At 32.0% G+C, this 23,403-nt stretch overlaps 1 pseudogene; it reads left to right on the plus strand.

Moving 5' to 3' along the window:
• Positions 1-8,630: 8,630 nt before the first annotated feature.
• Positions 8,631-9,782, plus strand: LOC111366502 (annotated as a pseudogene).
• Positions 9,783-23,403: the final 13,621 nt, after the last annotated feature.

Raw genomic sequence — 23,403 nt, forward strand, 5'->3', positions numbered from 1 at the left:
TGTTTTGTGGCAATTGGATACTGGATGATTCTAAGGCGTCGTCGAGACGGCGGTAATGACACCCCCTATTGTAATAACGTTCAGATCATAGGCATCAACGTTTGATTTTTACTTCTGCTATGGTTGTGAGTAGCTATGAATTATTTCAAACCTTTGGCAGTAGCTATCAATTATATTAAAGCTGCTAAAAATTCACCCATCGGATTTAGAACTTCACAAAACATTGTAAATTAATCATCCAGAACATGTAAAATAAAACAGCTTTACCAAAAAAATTTATTAATCTCTTCTCATATATTCGAAGTTAAAAATATAACACCCCGTATTTTTTGAAATCGATAATCAATTATTTCTTTATATGAAGGAAGTATTATGTTTTATCAAAATGAAGAGTGTTTCTATTTACTTTAATGCACCTCGATTGAAGATATTCTTTCACATGGAAGACGAAATTATTGGTTGTCTGCTATTGCTAGAGGCAACTCAGCACCAGCAACGAACTTCAACCTTCCGGTTCGAGCTTTCTTCTCTGAATACATTTACGTGCAAAGTATCGTAGAAATAGAACCGATGGTTGGACTACCAAAATGCAATTGTATTTGACTTGCAGCAAGAAGCTTATGTTTGGCCGCACATGCTTTATAGTAATTGATAGCTACTGAAAACCATAGCAGAAGTAAAAATCAACCATTGATGCCTGTGATCTAAACGTTATTACAACAGGGAGTGTCATTACCGCCATCTCGATGACGCTTTAGAAACATCCAGTATCCAATTGCTACAAAACAAAAGCCCACTAGAACAGCTATTTCGAGATAAAGTGTAACTTCCATCATCGTTTTGAAAAATGAAGACTAATAAGGATAAAAAGAATAACTTTCCTTCTATAAATTAAACCTCAGCCTGCATTCACAAACTTCTTTTTCAAAACGACGATGGAAGTTACACTTTATCTCGAAATAGTTGTTCCAGCTGTTTTGTGGCAATTGGATATTGGATGATTCTAAGGCGTCGTCGAGACGGCGGTAATGACACCCCCTATTGTAATAACGTTCAGATCATAGGCATCAACGTTTAATTTTTACTTCTGCTATGGTTGTCAGTAGCTATCAATTATATTAAAGCTGCTAAAAATTCACCTATCGGATTTAGAACTTCACAAAACATTGTAAATTAATCATCCAGAACATGTAAAATAAAAAAGCTTGACAAACAAATAATTAAGTTTTATTAAGAATGTGTATGTTGATAAAAAATAAATTAGTGTTTCCTAATCAAATTTAAAATATTGAATCCAAAAATAAATATACTTAATCTTCATCATTGCTATGCAATAACCATACCCAACAGCTCTTTCTCCCTTCTGATACTCCTTGGTACCAGATCAAAGTTAGTCTCATAACCTTCATTAACCTTCTCACAAACATGTAGCAACCCACGAGCTCGGCTCTTGCTCGCCATGAGCTCGTTTATCATGAGCCGACCTTATGCTCGGCTCGACCCTCAAGCCAGTGGGTCATGAACTAAGTCGAGCTTCGGCTCACAAGCTTATGACCTTTTTGTAATAAATAAAACCCTCCTCCTTTATTTAGATTTGAGATCGATTACCTAAATTTCTAGTATGTAGAGTTAAAAATTGTACACGAACAACTCGTTACGTGTACAAATTTTTAAAAATTAAAAATAGTAATAACAAATTTTGATTAATATAATTAAATTAAATATCACTTACCTTACGATATGCAATTGCAACATATTTATCTTGCAGTAAAAAATGAGCGTCTTGACAATCCTTCACGCACATTAATATTTCCAAAATAGCTTCTTTCAGTCGAATCCTGATCGCGGGCAGAACCCTCTTACTTATACTAAAAGTAGACTTCGAAACTATAGTGATAACCGAGGTATCAGTAGGTCTTTTGCAATCGCAGAATCCACTAGCCATCGTCGTTCATTCTTTTGCCAGAATTTAATTATTTTTCTGAACTTTTTTTTAATTGTTTTCTTATTAGGCATATTATGATTAAAGTAATCAATTAATTCAGTAGAAATGCATTTGGACATTTGTCCGAGGTCCGATTACATGCGGCAGACATATTACTACTAGAGAAATCTATTGCATTTGCATCATATCTATATGTATTAATACCTTCAAATAAATTTAATATTTCAACATTGTCTTCTTCAATATCGTAGGAGAAGTAAGTACAGAGGGTACACGACTAATATTTGCAATCATTCATTCTACATATAATTCATACATTTTATATAAAGTTTGTTCTAAATTTATATAAGTAATACAAGTATTAAAATATAAAGCTTCCGAAATCTAATCAAGGGTCCATGATTTATTCTAAAGGACATAGGCAACTATTCCCTTTTTAAACTTTAATTTCATATAACAAAGTCGAGGATCATTTTTTTATTTATGAAAAGCCCTTGCAATTATATAAAGATATTTAAGCATCCTACAGCTATTGGTGTACTACTCCAGATAAAATATTTGTAGAGTTGTAAAAACTTGTCAAAATTTTTATAATTTTAAAAGCTTAAAGCCAATCAGACTCATTCAAAATAGTATCATCATCGTTTCTATATGTCTATTATTATAAAATTCAGTTATTAAATGTTCAAGTTCTTTGCATGATTTTAATAATAAGTAAATGGAGTTTTATCTATGCCCCATATCATTAACAAATGTTTTTGTATTCGTCACTCCAAAAACTCCATGAAATAAATACACATCTCTCCCCCTTTTTGTCACTAATAACAAATGAAAGACAAATAATAATCATGTAAAGCACAGAGAAGACTGGGTAGAAAAATATGCATATTTATAAGGATGTGAAGATTATGCAAAAAATGTGATAGGAGAGTAAAAAAATTTCGATTCTGAGACCAACTATACTTTTCTTAATGAATTTTCGTCTTGAACAATTATTTGTCTACTTATACATGCATAGCTCATAAAAAGTAAACTTTTTCTAGGTAACTTTTTTTAAAACCTAAATGGAGTAAATTATATAAGTTACACCTGTATGATAAGTGCCACTAAACTCCAATAAGCAATCTCAAAACCTTAAATCAATGAGAAACGACATACAAAAATCACTAGTGAATGAATACATCCTTCAACTTATGAAGTCAAACCCAACGTTACTAGGACCTTTTAAATAAAATGCTCATATTGATTTTCAATGTGTAACTTTTCTTTCTCCCCCTATTAATAAGTACACATATTTTTCTGTCATTTTCTTTTATATATTATGTGCAATCTCTACTCCATTAATCGACTAAGATGAACCATGTAATGAGTTTTGAATCAAAGACTCAAAGTTAGTTGACCATAGCGCATCAAGTTATGAAAAACCCCCAAACTTAATTGCTCGAGTCAAATGGGTTCTGAAGAGTATAAGATGAACCTCACTTTTTCATATATTTCAGGATTTTTGAGTCTCAATCATCTTTTTTCTTTTTAAGGAGAGTATGCTAGAATGTTAGCTCAATCTAGTTGAAAGTCGTTCCATATTCAAAATCAATTCACCACACAAATGACTGTCATTCCAAATCTCAACCATGCGGTCAAAACATACTCACAAGAGTTTAATGTATTTAGTGCATAAGATACGTGTAATAATATATGCCAAATACTCGAAACAAGTTCTAAACAAATTAATCGAATTTTAATTTACTAATCATGAACCTTACTAGTACTTGATAGAAAATAATGTCCAAACAAAAAAAAATCTCTCCTTTTATTTTATTTTTTATTTTTATTTTTATAATAAAGCAAACATGCAAAAAGAAAACTCATAATATACAATAAGTAAATGTGCATGCATGAATATATAGATATCACGAAAAATGCAGATGCACGCACCTAAATGCTTAATCATTGATGCACACAAATACTCTTACCATGAAGAGAAACATGTGGAATATCGCAATTATCAACATCACTTAAACTAGTGAGTTCACTCATCTTGACCCAAATCTTCTAGAAGAAGATGTGATATTAGTCAATTTAGTCAAGTAATTCACTTGGTCAGTTAAGAAACTAACTCGAATAGTTAAATCTTGAAATTTCACCTAACTAATGACTTACGACAATTAGGTCTAATGTGACCTAAAACACCACAATTATGCCATGTTGGAATGAATTTAGGAACAATCCTAGATTTCAAATTTTGAACATTGGGTGGAGGAAACCTATGTTGTACCGATGATTTCAGTCCTTGGGCACCTATATTTTATGCCTCGTTCGTATTCAAGAGCTCACGACACTTAGACCTTATGTGTCCTATCTTACAACAATGATAACACGTAGGGATGAACCTAGAAACAACTCCATGTTTCAAGTTTTGAACCTTAAGCTTCGAGGTAGGTGCAAACTTATTTTCCAAAGAAGAAGCGGTATGGAAATTTGTTTCATTAAAACCTACATCTCTTCTATCCCCAATTGTTTTATTCAAACCTATCATATCATCCATTTTCTTAGATCCGTTAGAAAAAGATTGGAGTTGGGTATTTGAATCTTCCAAATCACTCATAAGAGGTTTAACCTTAATATCTAAGGACTCTTTCTCAACTTTCAACTTATTCAAACTTCTAGTAGATTCCTCAAGTTTAACTACACGACTCTCATTTTCTAATTCAAGATTATTCAATTTTTTTAAAGGCAGAGTGATTTGCATTTTTCAACTTAAGGTACTCCTCAAACAATTTGTCATAAGCCTCATAAATTTCCATATCATACTCAAATTCTGAATCAGAAATTGATTGACTCATCTAGAAAAAATTGGTTCAAGGATCTTGAAAGTTCTAATTAGCCAGATATTTAGACCCAACATGCAAAATTACACAATTAAAAACAACAAGTCATGTTTTAATTATTTCTAGATGATTAAGTCAACCAAGTCAATTCATCCTAAGTTTATACCACGATTAATAACTAATGCAGTAAAGAACACCAAAGATGATCACAGTGAAACCCCAACTGGATAAAACTTCAAGCAATTTGCTAGTCAGTAATCCACTATTAACGACGAGACTTACAGTATGGTCTAGACCCGACTAACTCTTATTTCCCTTTGACCTTCTTTCTATAATCACCTTGGCCCTCCTGGACTGTTTGCTCCTCACACTACTTTCGGACCCTTGGTTTATCTTCTATAGATCTGCAAGAACAAATCTTGTTCTTCCAATGGAACCTTGTTTTGCAGCGCCGAAACTTCAAGTGCCTCTTCCAAAAATTCTAGGTTTTAGTGTTTGATCAACGATCTTCTATGTTTTGATCTGTGGTTAAATGTGGAAATATATGGCTCGATCAACAAAACAATGTTTGTTTGAATTTATGAACCAAATAATCAATGATGATTGAATCTAGAAATCAAGGAATGTTTTGAATATTCAAAGGACTGATCTCTATGTAAGAATTATGATTCAACACACTTTTAGAAACAAAACAGAGTTCTAAACATTGACTCGTCGCTAGAGCACTAGGCTAGTGATAGGGGAACTACAGCTAGGCAATCACCAGTATTTACTTCATGACTTTCTCTCTCGATATCGGATTGAGGTGATTCAAACTGCATTGGTTCTAAATCAATTGGCTAATTTGAACTTTCAATTTTCTTTGTATTTATTTTTTTCCTGCTATATCAACAAGATAGAGTACCACTTAGAGTGCTTGGGGAAGATATTTTAACAATACCATATTTTCTGATATGAAACTTTTTTCTCACAATTTGGAGCTTCTTTGATGCATCATGAATTACCATATTGGTAGAATGTAAATAGAAAGACTTCTAATCTAAGTGATATTTATGTTTAATGAATTGACGTTTAAGTTTAAATCTCATCTTAAATGAATCCAATCCATAATTCAAATTTCATATCTAATGTATATTTGATAGGGATAAAAAATAACAAACACTATAGAGATCCTTGTTTGGCTAGATTTATAAATCATTTAGAAAATGTCAAACTTCATTTTTCAACCATGCATTTCAATAGATTCACAGCTACTATATAAATATCATATACTCATTTCCATCAATTTATAAATTAAATTCTTTCCAGGTGGACGCTTAAACAAGAGAAAAAGAAAGGAGAAATACTAAATTTTGACGACTTACTCCATCTTAAAGAACCTCTACATCTAGATAAATCTCTTCTTTGAGCATCGTGCGATTTGTGATACTATTTTGTTGCTTTGTATTTTTTAAATATTTGACTCGTGTTTATAAAGTATCACCTGTTATATACAACATTCGCCACTGTCCACTTATCAAATATTCATTTATCTATTAATATAAGGGCAACTTACAAAAATACCCTTAAAATTGGAGGTCATTTGTAAAATCATAAGAATAGTTTTTTGGAAATAAAAAATACTGCCTAAAATTAAAAAGTAACACAATTACTTTTTTTTAATATAAAAATGGACACTTTTTTTTTTTAAAAAAAAAGTGACAAATGTTACTTTTAAAAGTTTATTGTCACATTTTTATTAAAAAATGACATACAATCTCACTTATATTAAAAAGTGATGTTTGTCACTAATAAAAAATAATAGAAATTTCAAGACGATTGAAAAAATGTGATAAAAATTCAAAAAAAGTGACAACTACTTAAAAGAGCGACAAAAATTTTAAAAATGACAAAAATTAAAAGAAGTAACACTGATTCAAAAAATAAAAAATAAAAAAGTGACAAAAAATAAAAAAGAGACACTTTTCCACATTCTCCTTGAGCATACGCCTTGCATGCATCAATCTAATTAATTCAAAAATTTCTTTTTATGTGTATTAATATAAAAAAAAGGCTTGAATTTGTGTATTCAAATTTTAAAAAATACACGCATATATGCATCTAGTTAATGCTCCAATGACATAGCGTGACCATTTATTATTATTATTAATTTCTTTTTTCTTTTTTAAGAGAAGTGACATTCTATCACTTTTTCACATTCTCCTTAAAACAAACACATTGCATTTTTCATTCTAATTGAGCCAAAACTATCTTTTATGTATTAGCATAAAACAGTTCTTGAATTTGTATGTTCAAATTTTACAAATGCACACGTATGCATCTAATTAATTGTTCAAATGAGATAGTGTCTTTTTTATAAAAATTCTACATCCTCCTTTTGTCAAACACTTGTATGCATCAATTTAATTTATTCAAAGCTAATTTTTCATATGTGTTGACGCAATCAATTTCTTCTCAAGTTCACCAATGTTAGTTTCAAATATATTCCCAATCACAATAGTAAAAACATCAAAAAGAACTTCATAAGTATCAATTATTTACATTATAAGGTTCAAACCTAATAACATTGCCAACAGGCTCTTTGCTCCTCATTTAAATTCCATCGACTAATGGACCAATCTACTACCTCTTCAACTAACTATGCTCTAGCAGTAATCCTAGAAAGAAACAGGTAACATATCCCCTTCATCATTTATATGCTCATAATCCTTACTCATTTAAAACATAGCTTTTGGCAAAGTTGTTATTCTTGAATCCATCATAGCCAATTTAATCAACTCACATTTTGCAGAGGTCCAATTTTCTACAAGTCAGCGTGGGAACCATATTACTGATTTGTTGCACCTTGCACATGAGCACAATGGGGATTAAAATGCTCTAAATTGAAAATTATTAATCTCCTAGTCTCCCACTTTTACTTCTTATGGGCACTTCATGAAGACCTGGTTATAATATTTGGCTACTTCACAAATATATCAAAGAATACCTATCAGATTCACGAATATAAGCCCTCAAAATCATCAGAAATTCAACAATTATTTTTTAACAAAAACATTGAAAATCACCTAGTACATACGTTTTCATTTAAAGATTAACATTTCCACTACAACTGTTAACATAGCAGAAATTCTAAAATTTTAACCCAAAAAAAAAACAAACAAACAAACAGATTCTACATTGCTCAAGTTAAATTCCACGAGAGTTAAATTATAGAATATGTTAAAAATTAAATAGCGGGTGTCCCCATGCCAGGTTGATGTATGTATATATAGATGCGTGTATATATACGGATGAGGAGAGAGCGGTTTACTTGATAATCATTGTTGTTGCACTTGTTGAGTGTGTCACACTTCGTTTACAACTAGAATGGTTGAAGACTTAAGGTGGAGACGACAGAGAGCTGATGACGGAGACCGAAGAAGAGAGTTTCTCTTTCGAACTGTTGAAGAGGTTTGTCTTCTTGAACAGGAATTGGGGATTTGGGGGTTTTGACTTTTAGGTCGTATAAATTTAGTGGTAAGTATTTTATTTAACCCATGATTCAGCCACATTCTAAGAAAAAATGTATTATTTATGTCAAATTAATGGGACATATGTAGTTAAAATATAAGGTAAAATTTGAAATTCACATATAATATTATTTTATTGAAAAACGTATAATTGAAATGTTGTCAAATTACTGTTGAAAAATATATTTTTTTTAAAAATAATATGGTCCAAACAAGCTCTTAATTTAAAAGTGCATTATTCAGTTTGGTCAATTTAACAAAGTAAAAAGCCTAATTTTCCCTTAATATAATTTAGAAAGTATATAACTTCCTTCCCAGTACGTAGACCGTATCTGTCTCTTTAAAATTCTATTTTCCACATTCCTAAAAACTAGCATTCCTTCCATTTCTATTCGACCACACCACTTCACAGTATGGCCACCGACTCCAGATCTGAAGCCACCGGCGACAATGGCACCGAAAACCCTGTTCCATCTCCATCACCACCACTTCAATTCTCCTGCATAATTGCCTTGATCACAGGCATAACAGGGCAAGATGGCGCCTACTTAACCGAATTTCTGCTTAACAAAGGGTACGAAGTGCGTGGCCTTATTCGTAAATCGTCCAATTTTAGCATCGAGCGGATCAATCACATCTATATTGATCCCCACAATGCCCACAAGGAAAGGATGAAGCTCCACTATGCCGACCTCAACGACGCCTCCTCCCTCTGCCGCTGGCTTGATACCATCCAACTTGATGAGGTTTACAATCTCGCCGCCCAGTCCCATGTCGTGGTTTCTTTTGAGATCCCGGATTATATTGCCGACGTCGTTGCGACTGATGCTCTTCGTCTTCTGAGGTGGTCCGATCCCACATACCCGCCTCTGGAAGATCCCATATTCGGTATTCCCAGCGGGTTCGTCTGAGATGTTCGGATCCACCCTTCCACCGCAGACGGAGTCGTCTCCGTTCCACCCCCGGTCCCCCTACGTCGTTTCCAAGTGCGCTGCCCATTGGTACACTGCCAATTACTGCGAGTCTTATGGGATTTTTGAGTGCAATGGGATCCTATTCAACCACGAATCCCCCAGGAGGGGCGAAAACTTCTTGACCCGGAAGATCACTCGAGCAGTGAAGCGGATCAAGATCGAATTACAGAGCAAGCTCTTCCTTGGGAATTTGCAAGCCTCTAGAGATTGGGGTTTCGCAGGCGACTACGTAGAGGCAATGAGGCTGATGCTACAGCAAGAAAAACCAGACGACTACGTGGTGGCAACCAAAGAATCTCACACGGTGGAGGAATTCATAGAAGTGGCATTTGGGTACGTGGGATTGAAATGGAATGATCATGTGGTGATGGACAAGAGCTATTATATGATAAATGTCTATAGAAACATCAATAACTCCTTATTGTCATAGCATGTTTAACAATAATAAAAGAAAACATACCTCCCATAGCTTGTGATTGACATTCCATGGATTCCTGATTGCAAAGAAAATGAAAAACTTGATATGGGGAGAAATACTCTCTAAGCCGTACCCTTTTTCTTGCTCAAAAATTGTGAAGACAAAAGAGTCAAGGTTATATATATATATATATATGATTCAATGGGCCAACCCTATATAAGGTGGGTTGAGAGTAGGGGCCTTCAAAATGTGTTAGTAAGGGCCCATCCCATTATGGGCTCACAAATGACCAATAAAATGCTAGTCAATAAAAAATAAATATAATAATCTCCCACTTGGATGGCATTTTATTTCATCATTACATAAACACAAACAAGCATCTCCAAAAAAAAAAAAAAAAAAAAACCTTGTCTAAATGTGCTTACAAGTTCAAACCAGTGAATGATATACAAACAGGATATATAACACATGGCCAATATTTGAAGTCATGTAACATAGGCCAATGAGATGTAAAATTAGTATGGAAAATATAAAAAAAGTCATAAACACCCGTTTTCATAAGAAGCCCTAGAGACAAATTTGAACGTCTTTAAAACGATAAGACTTGTTCATAATACAGTTGTAGTACACAACCTAATGACTATACCGACAGGGTATATGACACCAAACATACACTCACAACTGCCAGACTTACATACACTAAAATATATTATCTCTTACAAATAATTCGCCTTGTCCATAACGTGCGTGACTCAGGCACGAGACTAACCAAAATGTTTCAATACATATAATCATTACCTTGTCCAAAATGCGTGTGACTCAGCCTAATGACTATACCGACAGGGTATATGACACCAAACATACACTCACAATTGCCAGACTTACATAAACTAAAATATATTATCTCTTACAAATAATATGGCTTGTCCATAACCTGCGTGACTCAGGCACTAGACTAACCAAAATGTTTCAATACATATAATCATTACCTTGTCCAAAATGCGCGTGACTCAAGCATGAGACTGATCAAAATGTCTCACTACATAAAGTACGTCTTGTCCAAAATGCGCGAGACTCAGACATTCATTAATATTACTATATTATAAGGACAAATCAAATATGAGCATAAATAACATGGTAAAATAGTAATGATTACAAAACTCCCACTAACCAAATACAACATAAGACTCCAACAATCCCATATGAGCTACATGCTCTTGAAACAATTTTGGAGCTAAACCTTTAGTTAGTGGATCAGCTAACATATGATTTGTTGAAATATGCTCAATACAAATATAAGACTTAATTATTTTCTCTTTAACAAACAAATACTTATTATCAATATGCTTAGAACGTGAAGAACTTCTAGTATTTTGAGAGAAAGCTACTGCTGGAAAATTGTTAAAAATTATCTTCAGTGGCCTCGAAATGGTGTTCACAACACCTAGCCCCATGATAAAGTTCCGCAACAATATAGCCTGACATGTAGCCTCAGAACAAGCAACATACTCTGCCTCCATTGTAGAGGAAGCTATAAGTGACTATTTGACACTTTTCCAAAATATAGCTCCTTCGGCCATCATAAAAACATAACCAGAAGTAGATCTTATGTCATCTAAACAACCTGCAAAATCGGCATCAAAATATCCAACTACATCAAGAATGTCAGATTGCCGATATGTTAGCATTAGATCTTCAGTGCCTTGCAAGTACCTAAGTACTTTCTTTGCTACTTTCCAGTGAGACAAATTAGAATCACTCAAGTATCTCCCAAGTACACCAACAACATAAGTAATGTCAGGCCGTGTACACACTTGAGCATACATTAAACTACAAAAACTAAAGAATAAGTAATTGTTTGCATTTGAATCTTCTCATTATCATCCTTAGGGCATTAAGACTTAGAAAATTTATCACCTTTCACAATGGGTGCTTTTTCAAGAGAACAAGAATGCATATTAAACCTACTCAAAACTCGATCAATGTAGGTTTTCTGAGATAATCCAAGAACGCCTCTGGATCTATCATGAAAATTCTAAATTCCCAAAACATAAGAGGCTTTACCAAGATCCTTCATATCAAAATGAGATGACAACATGCACTTTATCTCAAGCAAAAGCTTAATGTCATTTGCAGCAAGTAATATATCATCAACATAAAAAAAACAAGAAAGATATGCTTACTCCCAGTGACCCTCAAGTATATGCATTGATCAACAATATTCTCCTTGAAATCAAAAGAAGTGACAATCTCTCAAATTTTAGGTACCACTGTCTCAATGCTTGCTTAAGCCCATAAATAGACTTCTTAAGCTTACACACCATATATTCCTTTTCATCCACTTGGAAACCATCTGGTTGCATCATGTACACATTCTCAAATAAATGTTCATTAAGAAAAGTTGTCTTGATATCCATTTGATGCAACTCAAGATCAAAATGAGCCACCAATGCCATAATAATTTGAAAAGAATCATTGGTAGAGACAAGCGAGAAGGTATCCTTATAATCAATGCCTTCTCTTTGATTAAAGCCCTTAGCAACAAGTCTAGCTTTATACCTCTCTACTTGACCTTGAGAATTATACATGGTCTTGAAAATCCATTTACAACCAATTGGCCTATAGCCACTAGGTAGTTCAACTAGGTCCCATACTCCATTTCGGCACATTGATGTCATCTCATCATGCATAGCACCATCCAAAATGAAGATTTAGGACTATCAATGGCCTCCTTAAAAGAGGTTGGATTAAGAGATGTACCAACATCAAACTCGAAATTGTTGGTGTAACGACCCAAAAATTTTCTTAAGTCACTACCAAGGGTTAAAATAAAATTTTAACAATTCCTTTAATTTCTTATGAATGAATGATAATTATCCCTAAATCTTTGTGATGAATTTCTATTACAATTATCACAACTAAAATAAACTTAATTGGACGTGTACGGAAGGTGGAAACAGTATACCATTAACATACACAGGCATGCATAGAACTGTTATCTTTACCAATATGTGAAGTCTCAAATATGGCATGCAATATTTTATTTATATATGCACGTATACCTATGCAGTAATCAATATAATTTCTTTCCTTTTTTTTTTTTTTTTTGGCAACCATGCAAAGACACAGGCAAAACATGCCTCCAAAAATTAAAAGATTTCCATGCAATATATTTTCACTTCCTTCAGCGTGTGGTACGTGGCCCCAGAAGTTAGAATACAAGTAAATTAACATCATTATGGCAAGTGAATAATTTGGACATGCATGCAAACTATAAATTGATTAGACAAATTTCGAGAGTTGTTCCACGTTTCAGTCTGCAAGTTAATAGGATTGTCTATGTCCAAGCTTGAATAGTGAAAATACACAGCATCATGCTTTGACCATATGTTTCTTTTATGGGTATCTCATGGAAAGTTTCATAAAGGCAATCTTTAACATAAACTAAATCGTAAAACATATCCAGTCTCTTTCTAACAATCAAATCGGTAAAAAAAAAAAAAATAATAATAATAGATAAATAACCTTTAACTCAAAATTTTATATAAAATACGGACTATATATATATATATATATATACAATTAATCATGTAGAAAATTTATTTATAACTAAATGTCCATTGCAATAACTAAAGATAAATAAAAATTACGTGTTAATTTAGTTCTTTATCTAGCGAATCAAAGCACAACCACGCCATCGAATCACCATGCTCCGTCACGATCCGATCTAACTTGTGAGGTGTAGGGAAAAGGGTGAGTACATAAGAATACTCAGTAGGATATAAAAATTTTAATGGTGAGATCCCGAATAATAATTTTAAAACATGTATCAGAATATCATACCGTCGCATAACTTTAAATCCGGTAAGAGCTCACATCATATCATTTCATTGTATCGGAGTGACCATATCATTCATATCATAACTTTAACTTTCATGAGTATAAAATTCGTCAGCATATGAAAAAATTAATTAAACGGAACATAAAAATACTGCACCTTGTATCCTTTCTTGTTAAATTGTTTAAATTTTGGAAGTCAAAATAAAATTCCACGCTCCAAAAATTCCTTCACCCGCTTTTTTTTTCCTGCCTCTGCTTATATATATATATATATATATATCTTTTTGGATCCTTTTTTTCTGCCTCTGCTTATATATGCATCTATATTCATAGGCAATAATAACCGTTACCTAAAGAGTTGGCATAGTGGAAAGATGCGTGGGATAAGTTAAGTGGGGTAGAAGAAACAGAATTTGAAATCAAATATTTGACTACGTATTATCTCATGCACGTGTCACCAAACTATACCACTCGAAACCACACATCCATTCAAATGGTTGACCATTATCTCCTCCCCTTTTTTTTTTTTTTTTTTTTTTTTTTTTTTTATCTAAATTCAATAAACAAAAAAATTACTAACCACAACCCACCAAGAATCTTGTGCGCGTGAAATCACCCAAATACAATCCATACTCTAAAATAATAATAATTTAAGGCTAAATATTTCGACCTCAATAACTTAGGCTCCTCTCATCCAAATTAACATTTTCTTGAGTCTAATTTAGTAGATTGGAACTAACAACGATCCACAATGGCAAACAAAGCCACACCAAACTGCAGTCCAGCCGGGGTTGACCGCAGTCAACCTCGAATTTTTCAGAAAGTTGCAGGTCCCCAGATTATTTTTTCCTTGGTCCTTTTTCATTCTAATCTTCAATTTTGTTGCCAAAACTTTCAAATTCTTCCGTATTGGTTCCTGAAACTTCAAAATCATTCGAACTTATTTAGTCTTTTCCAAATGTGTGCAATTTAGTCTCAAACTTTGAAATGTGTAATTTCACCCCAAAACGTGCAATTTTCTTCCTATAGCTCTCCTTTTACTTTGTGTCACTACAGTACCATCCAATTAGTCTTTAAATAATCATGACCAACTCCAAATTGGCTCCAAAATGCTTTTTAATGCCAATTGTATTCAAATTGGGGTTTTTATATAAATTATTTTAATTTATAATAAATTAAGTAGATATCAACTCAATTATCAATAAATGATGAAGTTTAGAAGCACGAATACTTTCTAAGTGAGACCTGACAAAATCATTCTACCTATGTATGACAACAAGTATATACTACAGTCGAGCTCTTTTGTCTTGATATTTTTTATTGCCTGAAGAGTTTGTCCTCTATTCTAAATATCAAGCCATTTGTTATCTCACTGCCTAGCATAATTTGAGAGAACGACATGTTATGTGAGTCGTATCCCTTCAAGAATACACGTTTGTACTCCATTGTCCCGCACTACCATGCTAGAGTCAAAAACAAATCTATTGATGTTTTTAGTCATCTTACTACTATGCTTCATTCTATGATCAACATCATAGTATGTTTCGAGCACTTGAAGGATCGATGACTCCTTCCCATGACCATGTTGGTTTCTTGAATAAAACTCTGGCAACAATTTTTACAAGATTAAAAGCAAGTTTTTTACTGTTTGCAAAGTGCAGGTGCATCTTAATGTGAGAATTTATTGAGAAGGAAGTCAAATAGTATATTCTCTGTAGCTAATTCATGACTTTTTGTCGATATTTTCTTGTTGGTGACATCTTTTTGTCAATGGATTGACTGTGGTCGTTTTTAATGTAGTCATTGCATTTTTATTTTTTATTTTTTGTACAAGTAAAATTTTATAGGATTATTTTCGCACAAGGAAATGGCCATTCGAGTATAGTGTTACGTATTGCATGTTATTTCTTGAACACTCTACAAATCAAAATTTCTTATAATGAAAAATTAGATTTCCCTTATAAGCCTAAACGTCGAATTTCTGGAATGATTTTCACACGCCAATTCTAGAAAATTCAACAGTTTGAGGAAAACTCAAGACTTGAATGGAGTAAAAAATTCTGAATTCCAATTGGAATCGTAATATTCAATTTCTAGGGGTGCATTTTATACCAGTACCTTTCCGGAATATTTGACAGATTCACTGATGGCCGGAATTTCTTCGAAATGAAATCTCAAATTGCACTCATAAGACTTACGCTTTGAATTTATGGGTTTAATTTTAGATGGCAATTCTCGAAAACTTCATGAGAAATGTGAAAAGTATTATCAAATCTTATAAATATCATTGATTTAAAAGTATTATCATTTAATTTTCTCTTAAAATCATAAATGTGAAAAAATGATTAGATCTTTTTATAACATAATAAACATTAATGACTTTCATTTATTAAAATAATTTTTTTAAAAATAAACTTTTATACTTAAATAAAAATATAAGACATTTAAATTGAGGTTAACTTTATTTAAAAATGAAATCAATATTTAAAGGGAAGTGCTACGTGTACATAATTATCTACATAATGATGTCCATAATTACACGTGGCACTAGATTCAACTTTTAATTCAAATCTCACACTTGTACATTAACAATCGGATGATTGCCACATCACATTATGGACACCATTATGTGCAATTTAAATGTGTTAGTATTGAGTCTACCTCATCACACAAGTAGTCATCTTGAATCATCTGGAATGAGCTAACACCTAGTAAGCAAATCACATATATGATCTATGCTTATGACATGTATATGAATAACTTTAAAATAAATAGCTTTTCTCAATATTTATCCCATTTTCTTTCATTGCTTTAAAAATCTTTAACAGCAAAATTGTGAGCTTACATTTTAACGTATTGTCTTGCTAATCGGACTGTAGTTTGCCATTGTTATTTGAAACCGGATTCAATCTATCAGTAGTATTAAGGTGATTAATAGTAAATATTAAGCATTCATCATTCAACATCATCAATAGTCGAGTGATGTTCCCTCACGTCCCATTAGTCACTAACACCTTTCAAGTTATAAACGTTCAAATTCAGAATGCATATATTTTTTCAAATATTCCCTATCACGTTATCCTTTGAAAATTTTCATTTATTGCCACACTGCTCGTGCTTGCTAATGAACGTATAGACTAGCATAATATGACGTGAGATGCAAATAAAATAATAATAAAATATGATGTTCACATTAGTAATTTATACAATTAATATTACAATTTATGAATGAATACAAAATGAAAGGATTATGTACACCATAAATGTAAGAATGTCAACACGTTTAAGAATGCACAAAAATCAAGTATATCAAATGTCATAAAAATTCACATTTTTGCCATAAAAGACTTTGAAAAGTAGCTTGAAAAGACTTTCTATCTATAAAGAGCATCTTATACATTTACCCAATTGTTTTTCTACTTTAATTTTGGATTTCTTAAACATTTCAAGAGCTCCAAGCTTGAATCTCATCAAGCATACATGACCATTTCTAAATTCGTAATCACTAAATGTGATAAAATAAGAGAAACATCATCTACAAGTAATTAGAGTGGGTCTACATACATCACTATTAGGCCTAGTAATTGTGCAACTCTTTCTTTCTTTCAAGGAAAGAAAATTTGATCATCTTACTTAATAGACATGATGTGCATTTGACAAATGATTCAAAATTAATTAAACCCTAATATTCATTTGTATGTACTTTGGAAATGCATTTTTCATTTTTTTAACCCAGTCTGCAATGTCAGGTATAGATAATATTTAGATTATCACTATATGTCTTTTAATTTTTACACTCATTATAGAATATTCATTATCCAGATTATAAATGTTATTTTATGTTTACCATAAGCATTAAAATTTTATCAGGATTAAAGGAACAACAATTATCCTTAACATTAAAATAATTCATGCCCAAACATGAAAATTAAGTAAGGTTTTTGGAGATGGTGAGAACATAATAACATTTATTTAATTTTAATACTAAGCCTAAAAGCAATGGTAAGAAGTATGCTCCTACAAGCAATGGAGCAATCTTTGCTCATTTTCAACGTGCAAGTTGAAAGTCTCGAAATGACTAACCAAGAGGGGGTGAATTGGTTTTTAAAACTTTTTCAAAAATTAATTCTAGATTTAAACTAATATGATAGCAAATGAGACAATTAAAAAAACATGCACAAATATGTAAATTCAAATAATAAGTGCAATATAGAAGCGGTAAGTAAAAGGGAGAGAGGATGCAAACGTTATAATTGCAAAGGTTTGATCGAAACCAATGATCTATGCTCTCTGTTACCAAGTTCTTCAGCGTGAGCAAGGTCTTTTCACTATGTTGATTGACTTATGGTGCAAACCAACCCTTTACTATGCTTTTGATGACTTACAAACAAGAAGCATCGATCTTTATACAATGTTGAGCTTTACGAGACCTCAACACAACCTACACTATCGAGCTTTACAAGACCTCAACACAATCTACACTATTGAGCTTTACAAGACCTCAATATGACTCATCTGTTGAACTTTACGGGACCTCAATATGATCCACACTTTATCAAAGTGATTTAAAATAAATTTTTCTCTTGATAAATAGTACAAAAAAATTAAATACTAAGAGCGACTAACACTTCAATGAATGGTAATAAATGATAGCTTAAGTATTAGATGAAAAACGTTGTATGATAATTCAAAGTTAGATTCAATCAATCAACATATTTCAACGAGAAGATTAAGAAGAAATAAATGCATTGTAAGTTCAAAAAGGAATCTTCTCAAAATATCTCTCTTTTAATCAAAAATGATAATAAATTAAGTATGAAAAGAGAGATGTAGAACTTTGATAAATATTATGGTTTTAAAAGTTTGACTAAATAAATCAAAGTTTTGATATATAGAAGTAGCAGAAAACGATACAATGTAAGTTTAAAATTTTTCTTCAAAATATTTCACTTTTCTATGAATGATAGAAGAACAAAAAGAGAAATGAAAACCTTTGATAAAGGTGATGATTAAAGACTTTAAATCAATAAAAGTTTTGGATATGAAAAATAAATAAAATAAACGCAAAGGAAAGCTCAAAAAAGTCTTAAATAAAAATATCTCACTTTGATACACTTGAAAATCTTGTAAAGAATGAAAAGAGCGAGGATATTTATAGAGTTCAAAAGCATAAAAAAAATATGTACGTTCAGAAGACATGTCCAGTCGACCACCTCTTGTTCGGATGATCAATATAGTCATTTGTACAGTAAAAATCAAATGTCAGAGCTGTCAAATTTTGGACTGTTGAAGGTAGTTCAATCGACCACCTCTTACAGCTGGTTGATCGTCCCAGTAGTGCAGTCATTTTACGTTTTGATCTCGTTTGTTCCGATTTGAGAGTTTCAAGATGTATGAACTTTTGAAATGTATTTTTAACTAACTTTTAAGGATAAATAATATTTTAAAGTCCAAATATCATTTTTAAAAGTTATTTTTATATTTGATCAGCACATTGTATTGGAATAACTTTTAATGCACAAAAATTGTTTTTAATGCATAGAAGCATTTTTGAGTTTAACAATGCCAAATATCGAAATGTTAGTACCTTTATATTTTATATAAGAAATCAAGTCTTTGCTCCAAAGTTTGCCTTTTAGACTTCTCATCTTGATCTTTTTTTGATGTCGTCTCTCATGCTCATGCTCATGCTCTTGATCTTAATCTTTCTTGGCGTTTATCTTTTAAACTTTCGTCTCGAATTATTTGACTTGAATGCTTACTTCCACTTTGATCTTCATTTCAAGTCCGATACATAATACTTTATTGATTTTAACATTGAACTATCTTCCCTCAAAATAAATTGTTAGAAACAAAATTAATCTTATTTGTTATGATTAAAACATTGATGATGAAGTCAACCATATGTCAACAATTGTCCTTTTTGATTACGACAAAAAGATGATTTGCAAGGTAAGATTGAATAATTTATATCAAAAGAATATACATTATAAATTTATTATGTAATTCATGTTCTCCCAATCTTTTAGAAATCAATAACCATATATTCAGAGTATACATTTATTCTTTCCCATTGTTCATATATTCTAAGCATATTATATTTTCAATTCAAAGCATGCATAATCATCTCACTTCATTTCCTACTTTTGGCATAAGCAAAATGATATAACATTTATGATCAAAGCATGACCATAGGAAATAATAAAAGATTTTCGCATTTCAATGTTTTTCAAATCTATCTTACTTAATTTTCCCCTTTAGAATAAATAAAAAAATGTAGAACATATGAGAGGAAGAGTATTTCATATAAGATGAACTCTTTAAATGAACCATAAAAAATAATAATATATTCCTCCTCGATTAAGCACAAGAAGTCAAATATATGCAAGTTTATATAAGAGGATAATCATCACTTTATAATAAAAATATTAATCAAAGCATGAGTGATGAAATGACTAAAGTATAATCATTTGGGTAAAATCTATATACATTTCAACCAATTATGCACATAGAATCAATCAAGCGTTTAGTATGAATTTAATTTAGCCACGTACTTCAAATTCATTGATAATTTCCAAAATTTCTTTAGTGTTTAAGGTAGAACAATTGCAACCAAACAATTTTTAGTCAACTATTTTCATTTAGCATAGTCCTAATCATTTCTTGCGATGTGCGATTCTTCATTTCCACAATACCATTTTGTCTAGGCTAAGAAATCAAAGAAGCAGTGAAGCCCTCAATCATCAAACATGTTGCAGTACTATCGTCATCAGTCTATTTATTATAGCAGTCATCCTTTCCTTAGTAGTCGTTACTAGGTGTAAATGAGAGTGTACATGTACCATGGTTGTTTTCTAAGAATAATGCTATATGTACATCTTCCCTTACTACTTGGATGACATTCCTTCCTATGTGGAGGATATCTGTGCAGTGGTGTGATGGATGAGTTTGAAATCAAGAGTATAGATACAGCCACATGGAGGAGTGTAAAGAAAAGTGTAAATGAGAGTGTACATGTAGCATGGTTATTTTCTAAAAAAAACCTATATGTACATCTTCCCTTACCACTTGGATGACATTCCTTCCTATGTGGAGAAAATACGTGCGGTGATGTGATGGACGAGTTTAAAATCAAGAGTGTAAATATTACCACGTGGAAGAGTGAAAGAGAAAGTGTAAATAAGAGTGTACATGTAGCATGGTTGTTTTCTAAGAATAATGCTATATGTACATCTTCCCTTATCACTTGGATAACATTCCTTCCTATGTGGAGGAAATCTGTGCAGTGATGAGTTTAAAATCAAAAGTGTAGATATTGTCATGTGGAAGAGTGTAAAGGAAAGTGTAAATGAGAGTGTACAGGTAGCATGGTTGATTTTCTAGTGCTTAAAAAGCGAAAAAAATACCTGGTTATTGGTTTCTAGTATTCTTTTCAAATTCATATGATTGATCATAATATATACAAAGACGCATCAATTAGTTTAAAATGGTCTTTCATTAAATTAACACTATTCTCACTGTTTAACTCAAATTTATGACCCTCTTACATAAATATATGAAATTCATACTTGACATCCAATGAGCTGAGATCCCATTTGTCAAATTAAGACTTTGGGGGTACTGAACAAATTTTAATAAAATATTTGTATGAATATTATTATTAATTGTATCTCCCTACAACTCTCAGATCATTAAACTAACAATTATTTGTCTTCACACATCTTATTGTTAGCATAACGTGCCTCTAAAATTTATCTCATTGAGTGTACTTGACAAAACGTAAATTTTAATAAAGTCAAACTCATTATTTAGAAATATCTAATATTTCATAGTGTCAAATATATGCATAATAAACTAGTCATGAGTATACTCAACAAATTGAGATCAATTGAGAACTCTAGCTTCTCACTATAGTGATTAAAGTCAAATAATAAATTGACTTAATATTTTAGCAATGAATTCTTCATGCAAATGTCTCATCCTAATAAATATATATATTTTTTATTATGTATCTAACATCCAAATAAATATACGTATAATAGTGTTGACAATTATGGACTAATTCTATCTAGCCTTCTCAAGCCAAAGAAAAGACTGGTTGGTCAATTCCTATGGAATATTGCATCGACTTAGAATTAATGCACCATATCCAAGGCCTCCTCCTCATTTTGCATTTCCAGCTACATTTTGTATCCTATATTAGTTAGCATACAGACCTGAATCAATTGGACACTGTTCGCGAAATATTTCTTTTCAATTTTAAAACCCACCACAAGTGTACGGTTCGTTAACAAGTAGTAAAATGGACTATGAGTCCAAGTATCGTTCCCACGAGGATTGAATTAGCTTTAATTAGACTAATGTGACCTTAACCGAATCTAATTGAATGAAAATTTGGTTTAAATGTGAAAAGCCCTAATTTTGGAAGAAATCCCCAATTTGAAACCCTAATTGCAAAGAAAACCCTAATTTCAAAATTGGAAACCCTAATTTCGAAATTTCACTAATCGAATGAAATAAACATGCAACTGAAATGTAAATATGCAATTTTAGAACTAATGTATTGAAATGAATCGAAATGAAATCATTAAGAACTCGAATCTCCAATTGACTATTAAAAACCCTAATTTCACAAATTCAACGAATCGATGGAACATAATGCCAATTCAATGTTCCTAAACTATCCAATACACTCGCTCGATATATATTGAATCTACTCTTACACACCACCAGCCTATATTTCTATGGATGATGCAATGTACAAGAATGCATGACTTTTTATGAACATCTTCATGAATTGCATAAAGCATAGAGGTAAGTTTCCATCCCCTATCGGACCCTATGTCAATTTATATTCTATCGAATTTATTCTCCTTCTTTCGAATTCAAAGAACAAATCATCTACAATCACATAACAATTGGCCAAATAATTATGGAAGCATTCAAATCATATAAATCAAACATTTGTCCAATCGAAACTATTGTTGAATTAATGAAATAATGGAAATTTAAATCATCAAAAGGTTCATCAAATTCCTAATGAACAAAAACCCTAGCCTATAATCATCATTACAAAATCAAGAAATTGAAAAACGAAATTAAAAGATAATAAGAATACACCCGTATGGAATTTCTTCAATCCGTGTGTATAATTTTCAATCCCGTCTCGAACCCGTGCGAAATTGAATCCAAAATTAAGTTTCTTGCCTCCAATTTTGGTCTCTCCCTTCTCCCTGGTCGTTCTTCCTCTTAATATGATGAATTTGGGTATTTATATCGCGTCCAAATTAAGTAGGAAAGGAGTTTCAACCGAAACGAAAAACTACGCCCGAAGCTGCAAAACAATACTATGCGACTGCATAGAAGGGATCTATGCGGTCACATAGATCATTTATTTTTACCATGGAATTCCCTGAAACCTTCTATGTGACCGCATAGAAGGTTACACTATGCGGTCGCATAGAAGTAGCCATCTATGTGGTTTGTGCAATTTGGTCCTTGAACTTCTTTGTTGCTTCTCTTGACTTCTTTCTTCGATTTCTTCATCTTTTCAACAATTCTTATCTTCCAATCGATGATTGACACTTTCAAATATTATGCCACTCATTCGGCACATCTTTTGAGTATTTGCACTTTAGTCCTCCAACTTTCAATTATCTTCATTTTAGTCCATCTTCCATTCTTTCTTCCTCCACTTGTTTTGCTTTGTCATTGAGCTCATACTCGGCATGTTTTTACTCTCGTTCTGCATTTAGCTCAACTTCTCAATAATTGCACTGTTGGTTCTTGAACTATCAAATTGTTGCGTTTTGGTCCTTCTTCGGTTCTTTTCTCATGAATTCCACAATTACTATTGAATTACCTACAATGCATGAATTTAACTGGATTA

This window comes from Olea europaea, chromosome 18 (assembly GCF_002742605.1).
Source record: "Olea europaea var. sylvestris chromosome 18, O_europaea_v1, whole genome shotgun sequence".
NCBI lineage: Eukaryota > Viridiplantae > Streptophyta > Magnoliopsida > Lamiales > Oleaceae > Olea > Olea europaea.